Raw genomic sequence first — 18,132 nt, forward strand, 5'->3', positions numbered from 1 at the left:
AGAATATGCTGTATGAGCTGTGGGACCAAGAAATAAACATGAATTGAAATACAGGACTGCAGGTATGTAAAGGTTATATATAACAATACAAAAAAGGTGTTTAACTGAGGGTTGCTGGAGGATGTGTTGGGTGAGGGACATTAAGGAGGGCACTTGTTGGGATGAGCACTGGGTGTTATATGGAAGTGATGAATCACTAAATTCTACTCCTGAAATCAAAAAATTAAAAAAAAATAAAGTATTTAGCAGTATATGGGGGTTGTCAGATTAATGATACACACCCTAGATGTTTAAGTGGTTCAAAGGATAAAAGATCACAATGAGCTGGAAAAAAATGAAAAAGGACTTATCCTTTTTCACTGGAATGTTTCCAGTGGCACTGAAACAAAAGCCAACTTGACATTGGCAAAAAGGAGAGACAAGCCTTCTTTGGGTGAGCAGTGGCATGAATAAGAGCACAAGCGTCAATGTGAAACACATCATCCCCTGGTAGGTGAGCCAGAGACCCTTCTGAGATTTAAAAAAACTTTTTTTTTTTTTTTTTTTTACATTTTGTTGTTTTTGAGAGACAGAGAGAGACAGAGCACAAGTGGATGAGGGGCAGAGAAAGAATGAGACACAGAATCCGAAGCAGGTTCCGGGCTCGGAGCTGTCAGCACAGAGCCTGACGTGGGGCTCGAACTCATAAACCCTGAGATTATGACATCATGACCTGAGCCAAAGTCGGACGTTCAACCGACTGAGCCCCGCAGGTAGCCCTGACCCTTCTGAGATTTTAAAATATTCCCAAATTGTCCCAGGCAATTAGCTATGGAAGTGTCGGAAGGGAGTTAATTTGTAAGAGGCATGACTTGCAAGTGGTCATTTATTCACTCCGTCAACAAACATTTACTGAAGGCTTGGGATGTGTAAGGCATTCCTGTGGATCCACTGGTGGTAAGTAAGATGTGATCCCTTCTCTTGAAAAAAGGAAGTGGAAAAGGCAGCCAAGGAAGCAAGCCACTATTTTGGTGATTGTAGAGGCGAGCAGATGATATGTGAGTACATAGGAGATCATCTAAATGAGACTCAGGCAGGGGCGCCTGGGTGGCGCAGTCGGTTAAGTGTCCGACTTCAGCCAGGTCATGATCTCGCGGTCCGTGAGTTCGAGCCCCGCGTCAGGCTCTGGGCTGATGGCTCAGAGCCTGGAGCCTGTTTCCGATTCTGTGTCTCCCTCTCTCTCTGCCCCTCCCCCGTTCATGCTCTGTCTCTCTCTGTCCCAAAAATAAATAAACGTTGAAAAAAAAAAAAAATGAGACTCAGGCAGAGGAAGGGGCGGCTTAAGGAAGACTCCCTAGAGGCGGTAACAGAATCTGAGCTATGTGGAGTGCGCAGAAGTTTAACAATTGTGTATTCATTTACTCATATCCATCCTGCTGCATTTCTAAAGAAAGAAATAAGATGGCTAGCTTAAGAAATACACAAAACAGAGCCCAGAAATAAACTCACATTTATATGGTCAATTACTCTACAACAAAGGAGACAGAATATGCAATGGGGAAAAACAGGGCTAGGAAATCTGGACAGCTACAAGCAAAAGAATGAAACTGGACCATTTTTTTTTTTATATCACCACACACATAAATAAACTCAAAATGAATTAAAGACCTAAATATATGACTTGAAACCATAAAACTCCTAGAAGAAAGCATAGGCAGTAATCTCTTTGACACAGGTCGTAGCAGCATTTTTCTAGATATGTCCCCTCAGGCAAGGGAAACTAATGCAGAAATAAACTACCGGGATTACACACACACACACATACACACACACACACACACACAGAAAACTTCTGTATAGTAACAGAACTGATCAATAAAACAAAAAGGCAACCTACTCAATGGGAGAAGATTTGCAAATGATACAAGGGTTAATATCCAAAATACACAAAGATTTTATACAACTGAACACCAAAAAACCCCAAATAATCTGATCAAAAATGGCCAGAGGCCCTGAATAAACATTTCTCCAAAGAAGATGGCCAAGAGACATATGGAAAGATGCTCAACATCAGTCATCAGGGAAATGCAAATCAAAACCATAAATGAGATATTATCTTATACTGGTCAGATTGGCTAGACTCAAAAATGATAATAAATAACAAGTGTTGGTTAGGATGTAGAGAAAAAGGAACCCTTGGGCACTGTCGGTGGAAATGTAAATTGGTGCAGCCACTATAGAAAAACGTATGGAGCTTCCTCAAAAAATTAAAAATAGAAATACCATATGATCCAGTAATTCCCCAAATACTAGGTATTTGCCCCAAGAAAATAAAAGCACTAATTTGAAAATTTATTTGCACCCCTATGTTTATAGCAGCATTATTTACAATAGACAAGATAAGGAAGCAGCCCAAGTGTCCAATGATAGATGAATGGATAAAGAAGGTGTGCTGTGGGGCACCTGGGTAGCTCAGTCAGTTGGGTGTCCGACTTTGGCTCAGGTCATGATCTCACAGCTCGTGGGTTCAAGCCCCGTGTTAGGCTCTGTGCTGACAGCTCAGAGCCTGGAGCCTGCTTCGGAATCTGTGTTTCCCTCTCTCTCTCTACCCCTCCTCCACTCATGCTCTTTCTCTCTCTGTCTCAAAAATAAATAAACATTAAAAAAAAAAAGCTTCCTACACTTGTTAAAAAAAAAAAGATTCCACACATATACATACAATGGAATACTACTGAGCCATAAAAAATGAGATCTTGCCATTTGGGACAACATGAATGGATCTAGAGGGTATTTTGCTAAGTGAAATAAGTCAGAAAAAGACAAATACTGTATGATTTCCCTCATATGTGGAATCTAAAAAACAAAACAAACACACAAAGAAATAATCCAAGAAACAGATTCCTAAAAACACAGAACAAACTGGTGATTGCCAGAGGGAACGTGGGTGGGAGAGATGAAATAAACAAAGGGGATTTTTTTTTTCCATTTATAAAATAGATAAGTCACTGGGCTGAAAACTACAACACAGGGAATGTAGTCAGTAATATTTTAGGGGCACCTGGGTGGCTCAGTTGGTTAAGCATCTGACTGGTTCAGGTCATATCCCATGGTTTGTGAATTTAAGCCCCGTGTCAGGTTCTCTGCTGTCAGGTTCTCTGCTGTCAGTGTTTCGGATCCTCTGTCTCCATCTCTCTCTGCCCTTTGCTCATGCTCTGTCTCTCTCTCAAAAATAAATAAACATTAAAAAAATATTGTAATAACGTATGGTGACAGGTGATGACCACATATACAGTGATGAGCACTGAGCAAAATATGGAATTGTTGAATCACTATATAGCAGACCTGCAACTAATATAACACTGTATATTGATTATACTTCAATTAAAGACAACATTGAAATAAAAAAAAAAACAACTTCCTTAATTTTAGGTTTGTCTAAAACGAACCTATGACAAACAATATATTAATATACATGTATGGAAAGCTTTTCTCCAGGAAGCAGAGCCCAGCCTTAACCACTTCCATGCAACACTACAGTTGAGATATCATATGGAAAAGAAAGCAGCAAAAAGAAATAGGAGGTATGAAGATCAACTTTGAAGCAATGCAACGGTCATTATATGCGGAGAATATTATTGTATACAGAAAATCCACCATAATCCAAAAGCAATTACAATTAATAAGCCCATTAAGGCACAGTTACCCGATAGAGAATCAAGATACAAAATCAGCTTGGATACTCTGAGCAAGGAACAAGGAGAAAATAAAACTGAATGACAAATGCCAGACTAGGAAACAAGTATTCACAACAGAAAATAACCAACAAAGGATTCGTTTATAGAATTACAAAAAGATTCTTCATCCTTAAAGAAGCCCGGCACACCCACTCTGCCACCTCAGGAACCCAGGGCTGAGCCACAGTGTCTCCCTTGCCCAGGCCCAGGTCAGTGGGGTCCAGTGGCTACTTGCTGTCAGGCCCACAGGCTGAGGGCAGCCGATGGCTGCTGTATGCTGTGACTGGGCTGGTGTGGGCCCAGACCCAGGCTCACTGGGCACATGGAGCTTGGCATCAGGTTGGCCCAGGTCGGCGTATAGGGGGCCAGCCAAGGGGCCCCATGGCTCATACTAGAAATTAAAAAAAAACTCTTCAGATCAATATAAGAAAACACAAAGATCCAACAGAAAAGTGAGCACAGAATATAAAGGGGAAAACGGTGAGGAGGCTGATAAGCATTCCCTGCGAAGAAATTCACCTTAGACAGGCAATTGTAAGCTCAGGTGACAGGATCTCTGCAGGGTGGTGGGAGGGAGGGATTCCAGGAGGCAGAACCACAAGGGCTGTACCACTATCCCAGGCTGTGAGAAAGATCCGGGGACCAGGAATACTGGGCAGCTCTGGAGGTCCCACCTCAGTCCCTGCCCTCACTCCCAAACCAGTACAGACAGCCCCATGCTACCGACAGCATGCCAGAGAGGACCCTGACGGGACAGAAAAACAAAAGAAAAAAAGAAACACCCAAAGGTGAATATAAAGAAAATTAGGTAGAACCTGGAGGGCACTTATCCTCCCTTCATTTATATTGTCATATTTGATTTCAGAGCAGCCTCACAAGGTTGCCGTTTTATCCTCATTCATTGATGAGGAAGCCGAGTCTTTGTGGTTAAAACACCTGGCCCAAAGCACACAGTCTTCACAGGTTGGTTTGAATCCAGAGCCTGTCATTTCCGGTACAAGAGATGTGCTTGTGGCCAGCAAGTGCTTCACAGGGTAGGAAAGAATAGTTGTGCGCTTTGAAAGAATGAAGAGTGACATACCGAAAGGGACTGGAAAAGGTGTTCCAAGCAAGAGCACCCGTATTCTAAGGAAGAGGGCTGTGTGAGGGCATGGCGTGTTGGAAGGATAGCCATCAGCTCATTATAACAGGGAGTGCTAAGAGGAGCCAGGATAGGGGTGCCTGGGGGGCTCAGTCGGTTAAGTATCCAACTCTCTATTTTGGCTCAGGTTATGATCTCACAGTTTGTGCGTTCAAAGCCCACGTCAGCCTCTGCGTTGACAGCGTGGGGCCTGCTTGGGATTCTCTCTCTCTCTCTCTCTCTCTCTCTCTCTCTCTGTCCCTCCCCCATGCTCTGTCTCCTGTCTCTCTCTTTCTCAAAAATAAATAAATACATACATACATAAATACATAAAGAAATAATAAATAACTTTAAAAAAAGAAAAAGAGGAGCCATGAGATATGAGTCTGGAGAGGTAAGCGAGGGCCAAATCTGAAGGGCTTTCTATATCCCTTCACCCGAATGAGGTGGAAGCTATGGAGAGAGTAAGCAGGGAGTGACATGACTAGATGAGAATCTGAAAAAGCACAGCAATGTGGAAAGTCTGGGTCAGGACAAGAATGGAGGCAGGGAGACTTGCTTACAGGGCAGGTGGGTGGGTGGTAGGAATGGGAAAGGAAAGGATTAGAATTGGGAGCAATTATGGAGAAAGCATCGAACAAAACGGCTTACCAAGATTTGGGAGGAAAAGAGATAAATTCTTACTTGAGCAGCTAGGGGTGATGGCACTCATGAGAAAGGGATCCTTCTCACTCATGAGAAGAGCTAGTTTGGAGTCTGAGGGGTGATGAGTTCAGATAATGATTTCCAAGGGCAGCTAATAAAGAAACTGAGCTTACCTCTTATGCTTTCCTGTTCTGTCTAGTTGATTACTTCTTCATATTACTTTTTCATAAGAGTAGCCTTATGAAAAATATGGTGGCCTCAGAGAAAATATTCCTTATCAATAAAAGTTAAAAGTATTTACATATTTTGATAGGGCTTACCACTTTTACTGCAAAGTTAATATAGATGCAGAAGATTTAGAAAATACAGACAAGCAAAAAAAATTGTTACCCAAATACAATCTTAAAATGACTTGTAATACTTTGCTGTATGTACCTACAGCTTTTCCCCCTAGTATGTATGTGTATATATGTACACATATATGTAAGACCATATTTTCCAAGAAGCTTGAGTAATATTCTCATGACCATATCTTGCACATTTTTCAATAATATTAATAATTCTATAAGATCATTTTGGAGACTGCATGGCATTACATTTATGAATGTGCTGTATTTTATTGAACTGTGTTCCTGCTGTGGACATTTGGGCTATGTCTAATTTTTTATTACTATAAATGTAGCATTAAAGTAGTCTGAATTTAAATTTACTAATTAACCTTTGGTTTTTTCATAGCCCAATTTAGATCATGAAATCAAGTTTGGGCACGCTGTGTTTTCATAAAATGGTTGTACAAAGAACAGTTGTTTTAAAAGTGCTCTGAAAGAATGGCTAAAATCAAAAACACAGGAGACAAGTGTTGGCAAGGATGTGAAGAAAAACGACCCTCACGCACTGATGGTGAGAATACAAACTGATGCAGCCACTGTGGAGAACAGTATGGAGGTTCCTCAAAAATCTAAAACTAGAACTACCTTATGATCCAGCAATTGCACTAATAGGTATTTACCCAAAGGATATAAAAACACTAATTCTAAAGGATACATGCACCCCTATGTTTTTTGTAGCATTATTTACAATAACCAAATTATGGAAGCATCCCCAAGTGTCCATGGACACATGAATGGATAAAGAGGATGTGCTATATATATATATTATATATATATATATATAATATATATATATATTATATATATATATATACACACACACACACAATGGAATGTTATCCAGCCATAAAACACATAAAATCTTTCCATTTGCAACAACATGGATAGATCTAGAAACTATAATGCAAAGTGAAGTGTCAGAGAAATACAAATACTATGATTTCACTCATATATGGAATTTAAGAAAAAACAATGGAGGAGAGAGAGAGAGAGAGAGAGAGAGAGAGAGAGAGAGATCAAGAAACAGACTCTTAACTACAGACTACAAACTAATGGTTCCCAGAGGGGAGGTGGGTGGGGGGATGGGGTAAATAGGTGATGAGGATTAAAGAGCACACTTATCATGATGAGCACTGAGCAATGCATAGAATTTTTGAATCACTATATTATACACTTGAAAGTAATAGAACACTGTATGTTAACTGTACTAGAATTAAAATAAAAAAAATTTTTAAAAAGTACTCTGAAAGAAATACATACTGTTCTCTAATTCTCAGGTATGAAAACAAATGGACATAAATGCATATTGGAGAAAAATTAATTATACAGAAAATTGGTATGGTTATTAGAAAGGAAGTAGGATGAAAACTATTTTTGAGTTGAGTCACCCTCTATTTTGGGGGAGGACAGAGATCACATTTCCTAATGGGATTACTTTGATTTAATGACTTTATCAATGTCTCCCCAAGGAGCATAAAAATGTGATCGACTCTCCAAAGTGATCTAGGAATTGATCAGCCTTGTGAATAATCGCAACCTAATTAAGTCCAACTTCCTTTTGATTGTATACAATGAATCCGGTACATACATTTAAAAAATGTTTTGCTCAACTTAGAAGTAACGCTTGGGGCTAGAATACATATTTTAGACTCCCTTTTTTTGACTGACCATTGTCTCTTCCTCAGAACTCTTAACAAATATACTCTGTGTTAGGTGCCCCTGTCAGAACTCCAGTACTCAAATAGCTGAAATTCTTCTTCCCTAGCGAAGATGCTATAGAGTATTGGGAAGAGATATTTCTGGCTTGTCTGGACAAGGCTAGATTCTTGATACTAGCACATAAGGGATATAGCAGGCCAGGGATAAAGGCGTGGTCTCTGTCCAGACAATAGAATGCATGGATTCCCCCAAAGTGTTTGGAAAATCACCCAGAGTTGTGAACTCCAAAAAATCTTGGCTGGAGGTAGATACATCTCAAGAGTCCCAACCCCTTTCCTGTTGCAAATATTTTCTATTCTAAAATAAAACAAATAGATAACATAACCTAATCCCATACATAATTTTAAAAGATGGTGATGTTAATGTAACATAAAGGCGAACTTAAGAAAGTTATTTATAATAAAGAAATAAGCATTTTAGCCAGATTCTTGCACGTACACATGGAATAATCATAACTGTGAGAACTAGAAATGCAGACTGACACTGGAATGTGTTAATGACTCAAATACCACATGTGGCATCACCATTGGTGATGTGATTTTCCAAAATGGTACGAAGTGCTGGGTGAAGTTATTAAGTGACACACACCCTATCTTCCCTGCATTTATATAGTAATGGCATTCCTAGAAAATATGGTGCATTTAAAGCTATTAAAAAAGACTGTGTTTTATGTATAAAAAATAAAATTAGTCTGATGTCATTGTACACATGGTTCTCAGACATAGGAGTGACATTCAAAGCTTGTCTCTGATAGGAGAAAGCTCTTGGTTTGCCTGACTGACGCACGTATCATTGGATTTCTCTAATCCCAAAGTCCTGGCCAGTTGTGCAAACCAAAACATCCACAAAATTCCAAAATGTTCTCTTAGGGCAGTATATTTCCTGTTGCTCCCCCAACCATTGCTTTAACATATTCTGACTCTCTTTGACCTAGAAGGATTTGCCTCTGGGGTGGAGAGAACAAGGTAAACCTGAATTACATCATGATGTTTTCAAATTGTGGTAAAATATACATATAATAAAATCTATAATTTTAACCAAATCTGAGCATACAGTTCAGTGGTATTAAATACATTCACATTGCTGTGCAGCAATTACTAGCGATCATCTCCATAACATTTTGATCTTTTCCTCCCAATACTTTTTTAAAAGAAATCATGTAGTATGTTTTATTTCTGGTTTTCTTAGGTCTTTCCAATGGCATCTACCTTGGGCATCAGTCTGTCTCTTGACTCTGATCTGGCCAGATTTGTGACTCAGCTTTCTGTCAACTTGGCCAAGTGTTGACCTCTGCTTATGCTGACCACCCTTCTACCCCCTGTCACGTGGTATCTACCCATCTTCCCTTTCCCACAGGCCTTCAACCTCCGGAGCTCGGCAGCTGTGATAAAGGCTGAGTAACCCTGTAACTCCTCATAAATCTGTATTGCAGAATATTCACCTCTCCCTTGGTACATCATTTTACATTGGTTTAGGAATTTTAGTCCTCATATTCAGCCTTCCATTCCTGCTTTATTTGTCTACACCTGCCTCTCTGCAATCTTATGCTATTAGGCTTCATAGTTGTTAGAAGAGGCAACTGGGAGGGGTATAAAAGGCATAAGACTTAGAATCAAAGATATGAGTATAATTTCAGTTCTGCCCTATACTAGCTAGTTGACCAAGTATGAGAGCCCTCACCACTCTGAGGCTTGATTTCCTCATCTGAAAACCAGAGGGCTGGTCACTAGATAAACTCCAGCTTTAAAAACATAAGCTTATAGGGGTGCCTGGATGGCTCAGTCGGTTGAGCATCCAACTTCGGCTCAGGTCATGATCTCGCGGTTCGTGAGTTCGAGCCCCACATTGGGCTCTGCGCTGACAGCTCAGAGCCTGCAGCCCGCTTTGGATTCTGTCTCCCTCTCTCTCTGCCCCTCCCCTGCTCATGCTCTGTCTCTCACTGTCTCAAAAATAAATAAACATTAAAAAAAATAAATACATAAGCTTATAAAATAATTTCTTATAAAAGATAGTATCTACCTACTTCATAGGACATTCATGTCAGATGTAAGTGAAATCATAAAGGTATAAATTACTAAGTAGCTCTAACTGTAATAAAAGATGCTTCATACATGCCTTTTTAATGATAAAATAGACAATGAAACATACAATTAATCGGGATTCTAAAAACATAAGGTTGGATAACACCACCTACAAACTCAGGCATGATTTGCTTTATTTAGTAGGGATCTGGTTCTCAGTAAATATTTGTGAACAGAATGTGCTCCAGAAAAGGCATACAAAAATCTCAATTTTCAGGTATTTAGGAGACCATTAATTCAGATATTTAGCAGGAAGCTAAGCTTGGAAACCCATAAGGAAGGCCTGGAGTGTCAGCACACATATGACGTTGATTGGTGCCTGGTGGTGGGAGAGCACAGGTTATCTCGATTGGCCTTGAAGATATTATCCTAAAGTCGGCCCGAGAGTGATATTTTTCTATGAAAGGAGAGGCTACCCCCAAAGCAGCTGTGATAGGAGAGCTGAAGTGTAATATATTACTGGATGTCCTGTTCTCATTTACAGAGCCCTTCAAGTGTTTGAGGCTGCTTGACTAACTCGTGGCTGTGCTGAGCAACATCAGAGCTGGAGGCAAAAGGAATATACGCCATATACTGTGTGTAACTGTATACATTGTTTTATGCATTTTAAAAACTGGTTAATGTCTTTAATGAAAATATCACCAATGAGTTGGCTTCCATTAAAGCCAGGAAAGGAAAATTATCATCAATTCTATTTTTGGTATAAATAAAATATAAACTTAAAATACTGAAAATTTTTAATATGTCTACTTTTCAACTTTTCAATATTTCTTAACTAATGTTCTGAAAAAAACTTGTAGGTGTACAAGGTGTACTTACATAGTTCTTACTGTAATTTAACATTAAAACATACACAAAAACATGCATTCTGGGGGGCACATTTTTCCTTTTGCTCTGGGCTCCAAAATGGCTTGGCATAGCACTGTCAGCTCTTGTTTTTATTGAAAATTTTGTTATTCTGTTCAACATAGATGTTTTGTATTAATTTAGATTCTTCAAAATATTGTGTTACTCAGTGTGGAGTTTCCTCAAAAAATTAAAAATAGATCTACCATCTGACCCAGCAATAGCACTGCTAGGCATTTACGCAAGGGATACAGGAGTGCTGATGCAGAGGGGCACTTGTACTCCAATGTTTACAGCACCACTTTCAACACTAGCCAAATTATGGAAAGAGCCTAAATATCCATCAACTGATGAATGGATAAAGAAGTTGTGGTTTATATATACAATGAATACTACTTGGCAATGAGAAAGAATGAAATCCTGCCATTTGCAGCAACGTGGGTAGAACCGGAAGGTATTATGCTGAGTGAAATAAGTTAGAGAAAGACAGATATCATATGGTTTCACTCATATGGGGATCTTGAGAAACTTAACACAAGACCATGGGGGGAAGGGATGGGGGAAAAACGTAGTTAACAGAGAGGGAGGGAGGTGAACTCTAAGAGACTCTTAAGTACAGAGACCAAACTGAGGGTTGATGGGGGGTGGGGGAGAGGGGAACATGAGTGATGGGCATTGAGGAGGGCAATTGTTGGGATGAGCACTTGGTGTTGTATGGAAGCCAATTTGACAATAAATTATATTTTAAAAAATAAAAAAAATTAAAAATTAAAAAAAATATTGTGTTATAATATTATTTATCTTCATTACTGATTTTTTGTGTTCCCTTAAATTTTGGGCCTGAGGTGAGTTCTTCAGTTGTTTCCCCCCCCAGTCCTGGCCTTGGTCCCAACCCTCAATCCCACATATCCCACTATATAGTAGATATAATACAAGAACTATGGGAGAGATAGGTGTGCTCACTATGCTGAAGAAGACATTTAAAACCACAATTCCCTGCCCCCTCCCACCCCCATCCAAGTTAGTCAGGGAAGCAACATGTCATAGATGGGGGAAAACATGAGCTTTAAGGGTTAGACAGATTTGGAATCGAATCTTGGCTTGCTTCCTTTACAGTGCAATTACTTAAACCAGCGTGAGCTGGTTTTCTCATCTTTAAAAGGAACAATTTTTTTAGCGAGAGTTAAATGAAATAACTTACATGAAGCATCTAGACTTGACAAATGTTAACTTGTCCCCTTCTCCATCTCAAGGATAGTTAATTGACTCACCCCTTTTGAGTTACCCAAAGACATGCTCCCCAAAACGCCAGCGTCTGGATTTGCACCCAGGTGTGGTGAGTGAAACTCCTGCGGTGTTCTCACCAAATCATGTTCATTAATTCTAGCTGCTGCAAGCCTGCCTCTTTCTAGGGATGCATTTCCTATTTAAACGGCCCAGGAGAATTTGGATTAGTAGCTCAGAAACAAAGGTGGGGATGATGAGCCTTCAGCCTCATGGAAACAACAAATAGCAACACATATATGAGTTACATCTCCTCTTTCTAATTCTACAAATGCTTTTCAGCAAGATATAGGATTCCCAAAAGATTGAAGGGAGGCAAGGAACTTGAACAGTTTTTCTTTCCTGTAAAAAAAAATTTTTTTTGATGTTTTATTTATTTTTGAGAGAGAGAGAGAGAGAGAGAGAGAGAGAGAGCATGAGCGGGGGAGGGACAGAGAGAAGGAGACACAGAATCTGAAGCAAGCAAGCTCCAGGCTCCAAGTTGTCAGTACAGAGGCCGACACGGGGCTTGAACCCACAAACCATGAGATCATGACCTGAGCTGAAGTCGGACACTTAACCAACTGAGCCACCCAGGTGCCCCTGAACAGTTTTTCAATATATGAGACAGTTTGAAAATAGGAATTGGATATGTTTATTAATTGGATGCATTTGGGTACATTCCTTCTGATGATTTAGATTTTATTTCATTTTGAAGGCTACTTGGGTAGAAAAAATAGACATTTTCTCAGTGATGGTGGAGAGCCTGTACATCTCTCTGAGAGGTGATTAGGTGTGTTTACTATAAAGCTTTGCATGAATCTATTTGGGACATATTTATAATTAAAAATACTTTATAATAAGTAATCTACATGTCCAACAATAAAAGAATGGTTATAGGAATTATGGCATACCATAGACTAATATGCTATCATTAAAAATGGTATTTTCAATGATTTTGGGAAACAGGCTCATAATAAATTGTAAAATGAAAAAAAACCTGGGATAGAAAACTGTAAAGTATGAATATCACTTCATAAAAATAAAAAAGGGGTGTCTGAGTGGCTCAGCCGGTTAAGCATCTGACTTCGGCTCAGGTCATGATCTTGCAGTTTGTTAGTTCGGTCCCGCATCGGGCTCTGTGCAGACAGCTCAGAGTCTGGAGCCTGCTTGGGATTCTGTGTCTCCTCCTCTCTCTGCCCCTCCCATGCTCATGCTCTGTCTCTCTCTGTCTCTCAATAATAAATAAAAGTTAAAAAAAATAAAAAAAATATATTCACACATGCAGCAAAAACTAAAATATCAAAATATTAGTGATTAATGATGGAATTATAGGTAATGTTTAATTTTTTAAAATTCTTTTTTTAATGTTTATTTTTTTATTTTTGAGAGAGAGAGAGAGAGAGCAAGAGAGAGAGAGAGAGAGAGAGAATGGGAGAAGGGCAGAGAGAGAGGGAGCCAGAGAATCCTAAGCAGGCTCCATGCTGTCAGCACAAAGCCCGACATGGGACTTGAACTCACAGACTGTGAGATCATGACCTGAGTGGAAATCAAGAGTCAGATGCTCAACCCCCTGAGTCACCCCGGTGCCCCTAATTTTTAAAAATTCTTAAACAGATTTTCTATTGATAAAAAAAAAAATTTAAACATGATTTTTATGGCAGCCTTTAAGTGACATCCAAAGTAGACCAGCCCAGTTTTGCCACCATATGCAGAGAGCCGGTGAGAGAGTAGGAGCTGGTTTGCAGAGAATAGGAGTTGCAGAGTCACAGAAAGGGCTAGCAGCCTTTGAGTCTCGGTTTTGGGTCCTTCCTCAGACTTAGTAACATGGCTATCCTTTTTGTGGGTTCGTGATTCAATCCTTTCTTGGATTCCATGAACTAATCGCCTGTTTTTGTTTTCCTAATTGAGTTAGATTTCTGGCACTAATGAGAGAGTAACTAATGAAGAATCTTGCATGCCTAAATAGCCCAGGAACGTGACGACTTTTAAGAGAGATGCTATCCGACTTCTTCGGGTGTTTTCTGCCTGAAAGTCAAGGTTTTCCATTTCTAACACTATGAAATAATGATGTACTGAATTCCCTCACATTGAATAGGAAAAAATTTACTTGCAGAAAATATGACTGTATTTGTATGAGTGCAGGCAGGTCTCATACATCTGAACTTTTAACTTATTTGCTGTTTGTTTCATTTATGTTATCTTCTAACTTTCAATCATAGCTGCCAAAACCTAAAAAAAAAATAAAAATAAAACTATGGAAGAAATAGATTTTTCTTTGGTGATCACACCCTCACCAGGTGTCAGGCATTGAGCTAGGTTCTAGGTCATAAGTGTGAAGAAGTCTAAATCCCATTCTTCAAGGAATTTGTAATCTAGTGGGAGAAGAAAGAAATTAACAGGCAACTGGAATATAGTGGCTTAAGTATTCTGCCATGTAAAACTGTGGGTCACTTAAGCAGTGTAGACGGAAAAGAGGTTTCCCCAGAAGAGGTGACATATAAACTGAGACCTGAAGATACACAGATCTAGCCAGCTATACAGATGTGTGCCTAGGGAGTGGAGGGGGCAGGCCTTCTAGACTGAGGCAAAAACATGTCAGAAAGCCCTAGAAAGAAGAGAGACTGGAATTTCATATAGCCCAGAATGTCTAGATTACAGATTACAAGGATCACATTAGAGTAATAAATAGGGGCTAGTTCAAGAAGTGCCCTTTATGCCACAGAGAAGCATTTGGCTTTAGACTAAGGGCAATGAGGAAGAGGTTTTGAGCAGGAGGGTAAGAAAAATCAGACTTGAGATTTTAAAAACGCTTAGAAGTCCACTTCTAAGACTTCTAAGAAGCCTACGATGTAATGCAGGTTTGAAGTGATGGTGGCCTCCTTGCCCAAGATGGTGGCCATAGAGATGGAGAGGAATGGATGAGGTCAAGAGAAACTGAGGGTGAAATTGTGAGACCTGGGTCATGAATTGGAGGTGAGGAAGAGAGAGTCAAAGATGGTATTCAGGGGTCTGGTTTAGGTGCTTTGCTGGATGGAGGTGCTGCTCACTGATGGATGATGGGGTCCTTGCTGAGTGAAAGAGGCCTGTAGAACAACAGGGCAAATGTCCATCAGGAGGCTGGATATCTGGAAGTGGTGCTCCGTGGGAAGATATGGTGGTTGGAGAGTTGGCTGAATATAGTTAATAATTGAAACTGCGGGTAAGATTACTCAGGTGGAATGGATATTACCAAAGGAGAATATGTTGTGTAAGAAAGTCACAGGGTTCCTGGTGGCTCAGTCCAGTAGGCGTCCAATTCTTGATTTTGGCTCAGGTCATGATCTCAAAGTTTGTGGGATCGACCCCTGTGTGGGGCTTTGCGCTGACAGTGCAGAGCCTGCTTGGGATTCTCTCTCTCCCTCTCTCTCTGCCCCTCCCTCTCTCTCTCTCAAAATAAATAAACTTAAAAAAAAAAAAAAAAAGAAAGAAAATCACAGGAGTGAGGACGGACCTCTGGGAAACCTCAACAATGAAAGACGCCATTTTTCATAGCCCTTCCAAGTGAGCAGCTGGTCTCTGGATCTCCACACTAAGACACAGGCGTGGCTGCTGGATTGTCGCACATCTTGTGAATGAAGCACGTATCACAACAAAAATGGGAAATCTGCAACGAGAAAGAAAAAACAATTTCTGAGTGTCCCGTCACCCTAAATTCTGACCCTGCACCTATTTGTTTTCTTGGGCTCATCTTGGTTTCTCCACAGAGCTCATAATCAATGCTGAGTCATTCTTGGAGCACTGGGGGTTCCCAGGATTCATCTTTGGCTTTTGTTTCCACGAAAAGGTGCGAGTTACTGTCATGCTTGAGGCAAACACATGCCGAGTTTGAGGGGCCACAGACATTTTAGCTTCAGGAAGAGCCTTATGGACCTCCTCCCCCAATCAAGAGCTCAGAGTGTATGAGATGGATTTCAGGAGGAATATTAATATTTGAGATTCCTGCTAGCAGTCTGAAAAGTTTTCATATTTCAGGCCCCTTCAGTCTGTTATTTCTTGGGTTGTTTTGAAAAGCAGAGCTCAAACTTATCTTTGAGAAAGGGCAGAATTAAAATTCAGCAGATTGTTCATGCTGTGTAAATAAACCCCTCTCCAGAAAGTGAAGTAATCCTTTTCCTCGGGGAGTATAGAACTACTTAGAATTACTTATTGCTGTCCTCACATGCAAAGCTCAGGCTTTGTGGCACCTTGGCTTTCTTGCAGGAGGAAGTCAGTAGCTGTTACCTTAATGTATGTCATATAAGTTCATTTCAAAAAGATTTTTCTTAATGTTTATTTATCTTTCAGAGAGAGACAGAGACAGAGAGACAGAGCATGAGTAGGGGAAGGGCAGAGAAAGAGGGAGACACAGAATCCCAAGCAGGCTCCAGGCTCCGAGCTGTCAGCACAGAGCCCGACATGGAGCTTGAATTCATGAACCGTGAGATCGTGACCTGAACTGCAGTTAGACACTTAACCGACTGGGCCACCCAGGTGCCCCAATATATGTTCATTTTTTACTACTACATTTGAGTGTTTTGGGATTTGTAAATAAGTGTTTCTTCACATATGGTCTCTCTAAAGCAAATGCAAAAAATGCCATGATCTTGATGGATCACATGGTCCACGAGGGAACAGGATATGTGGTTAGACTACTGAAGACAGCAAGTACTATAGGAAATATTGTCATTCAATAATCAACCAACAACAAATGAGGTTTCTTGTTATTTTGTGTCCCTTCCCTCCTTGTTTCTTATAGTCCAAGGATTCTAAATTCTCGTCTATGTTATCATGTGAGGGCCTAAGTTGGTCAAGAATAGCATTTTTTAATACACTTTTCTTCTGAACAACATGGTATCCTCCTGTTTTGTTCTGATCTGTTAATATGATACTACTTTATATAGGAAAAATAGGAAAACACCCTGCCTTCTATTTTTTGACATTTATCAGATTTTAGTGGGATGCTTTCAACAAAGAGCTGATGTAACTCAGTTAGTTTTGACCTTCCTGAGCATGTGGGAATGTCATCCTCAAGGCCAGCAGACTCTAGCCACAATGTACTCTTGGAAACTGAATCATCACATGCTCTCAGTGACAATAATTATTCTCATGGGAATAATGCAATAATTAAAGATTGCATTGCCTGGTCAGGGATATTTGGCTAACTACCCGACAATATTATTAAAGAAAAGATATGACAGTGTAGGTTTCTAAACAAATTTGAAAAAAATATTAATATTTTTCTCTAGCTTCTATAAAATGGGCCTATTGTATTGTTACTTTGCTTACACTGGGGACCCTAATTATATATAAAATGTACTCATAGAACATGAAAATGTAACTCCAATGTGGTGTAAATTTGCTCTAAAACTAATATACTGGTGATAATACACATTAAACATTTAACTAACAACAATTTTCCTTTTTTTTTTTTTTTTTTTTTTTTTCAGAATAGAAGAGCTTTTTGGTGGCATTTTGGAAGGCTCAGATTTCTTTAAAACGTCTGTCTAGGGAAATTTGAACTAATTTCTCTTTTATTTCCCTTTCGTAAAAATTCCCATTAGTAAGCAAATGCATTCAAAGCCATTCCCTTGATCTTATAACTGTATTTTATAAAAATACCCTCAAGTTTTTCCTTTTGTCCTATAGGCTGAAAGTGCTACAGTGGAGTGTCTGGATGGCACACAGGAACGAAGGCAGCTGGGACATTAGGGCTGGTCAAGTTTGGCGAGGGGCCGCTAGGCTGCCCTTCGAGTGGTGCAGTAGACACATGGGGTGGGGGTTTGGCTTCATCCTTTTTGTTTCTGACCCTGTTTTCAAGGACATATTATAAAAAGTGAAGACTTCGTGAATTTATTAAAAACTATAATGGAAATTAAAGAATGATTTTAAAATGCTAATTTTATTATCAAAATCACAGTATGGCACTTTTCTCTCCAAAAACCAGGCCATTCCAGCAAAGCAACTCATCCACCCCAAATTCAGTCACACCACATCCTTACATTTCTGCCAGCACCTTGTGGTCGTATCACTTCAAAGTCGTGCTGAGAACATAAACATCCAGTCCTAAGTATGGGTAGGGACCCACTGAGTTTATCTGATATAACCTTCCTGAGGCTTTCTTTTTCCACAGACATTTAGTCAAGTCACAAGAGAATTTAATTTTGTCTCTTTCCTTATCTCTTCTCTGACTGACCTATATATTTTGGAGAGAAATTTGACATATATCATGACTATAATATATTGAGCACTTACTATATGGCAGGCGTGGTGCTAAGTATATTGTATGTGTAGCTGCACTTAATCCCCATACAAGTGAGGAAACTGTAGGCTCACCA

At 39.7% G+C, this 18,132-nt stretch overlaps 1 long non-coding RNA gene across 1 annotated transcript; it reads left to right on the plus strand.

The window, feature by feature from the left end:
* The first annotated feature begins 15,503 nt into the window (after positions 1-15,503).
* LOC121041498 (uncharacterized) lies at positions 15,504-17,674 on the plus strand. The gene is made up of 2 exons (XR_005795766.1): positions 15,504-15,602; positions 17,245-17,674. It is a non-coding gene; the product is annotated as an uncharacterized LOC121041498 (long non-coding RNA).
* The last annotated feature ends 458 nt before the right edge of the window (positions 17,675-18,132 follow it).

Source organism: Herpailurus yagouaroundi, unplaced genomic scaffold (assembly GCF_014898765.1).
Source record: "Herpailurus yagouaroundi ecotype Mexico unplaced genomic scaffold, PumYag 29, whole genome shotgun sequence".
Lineage (NCBI taxonomy): Eukaryota > Metazoa > Chordata > Mammalia > Carnivora > Felidae > Herpailurus > Herpailurus yagouaroundi.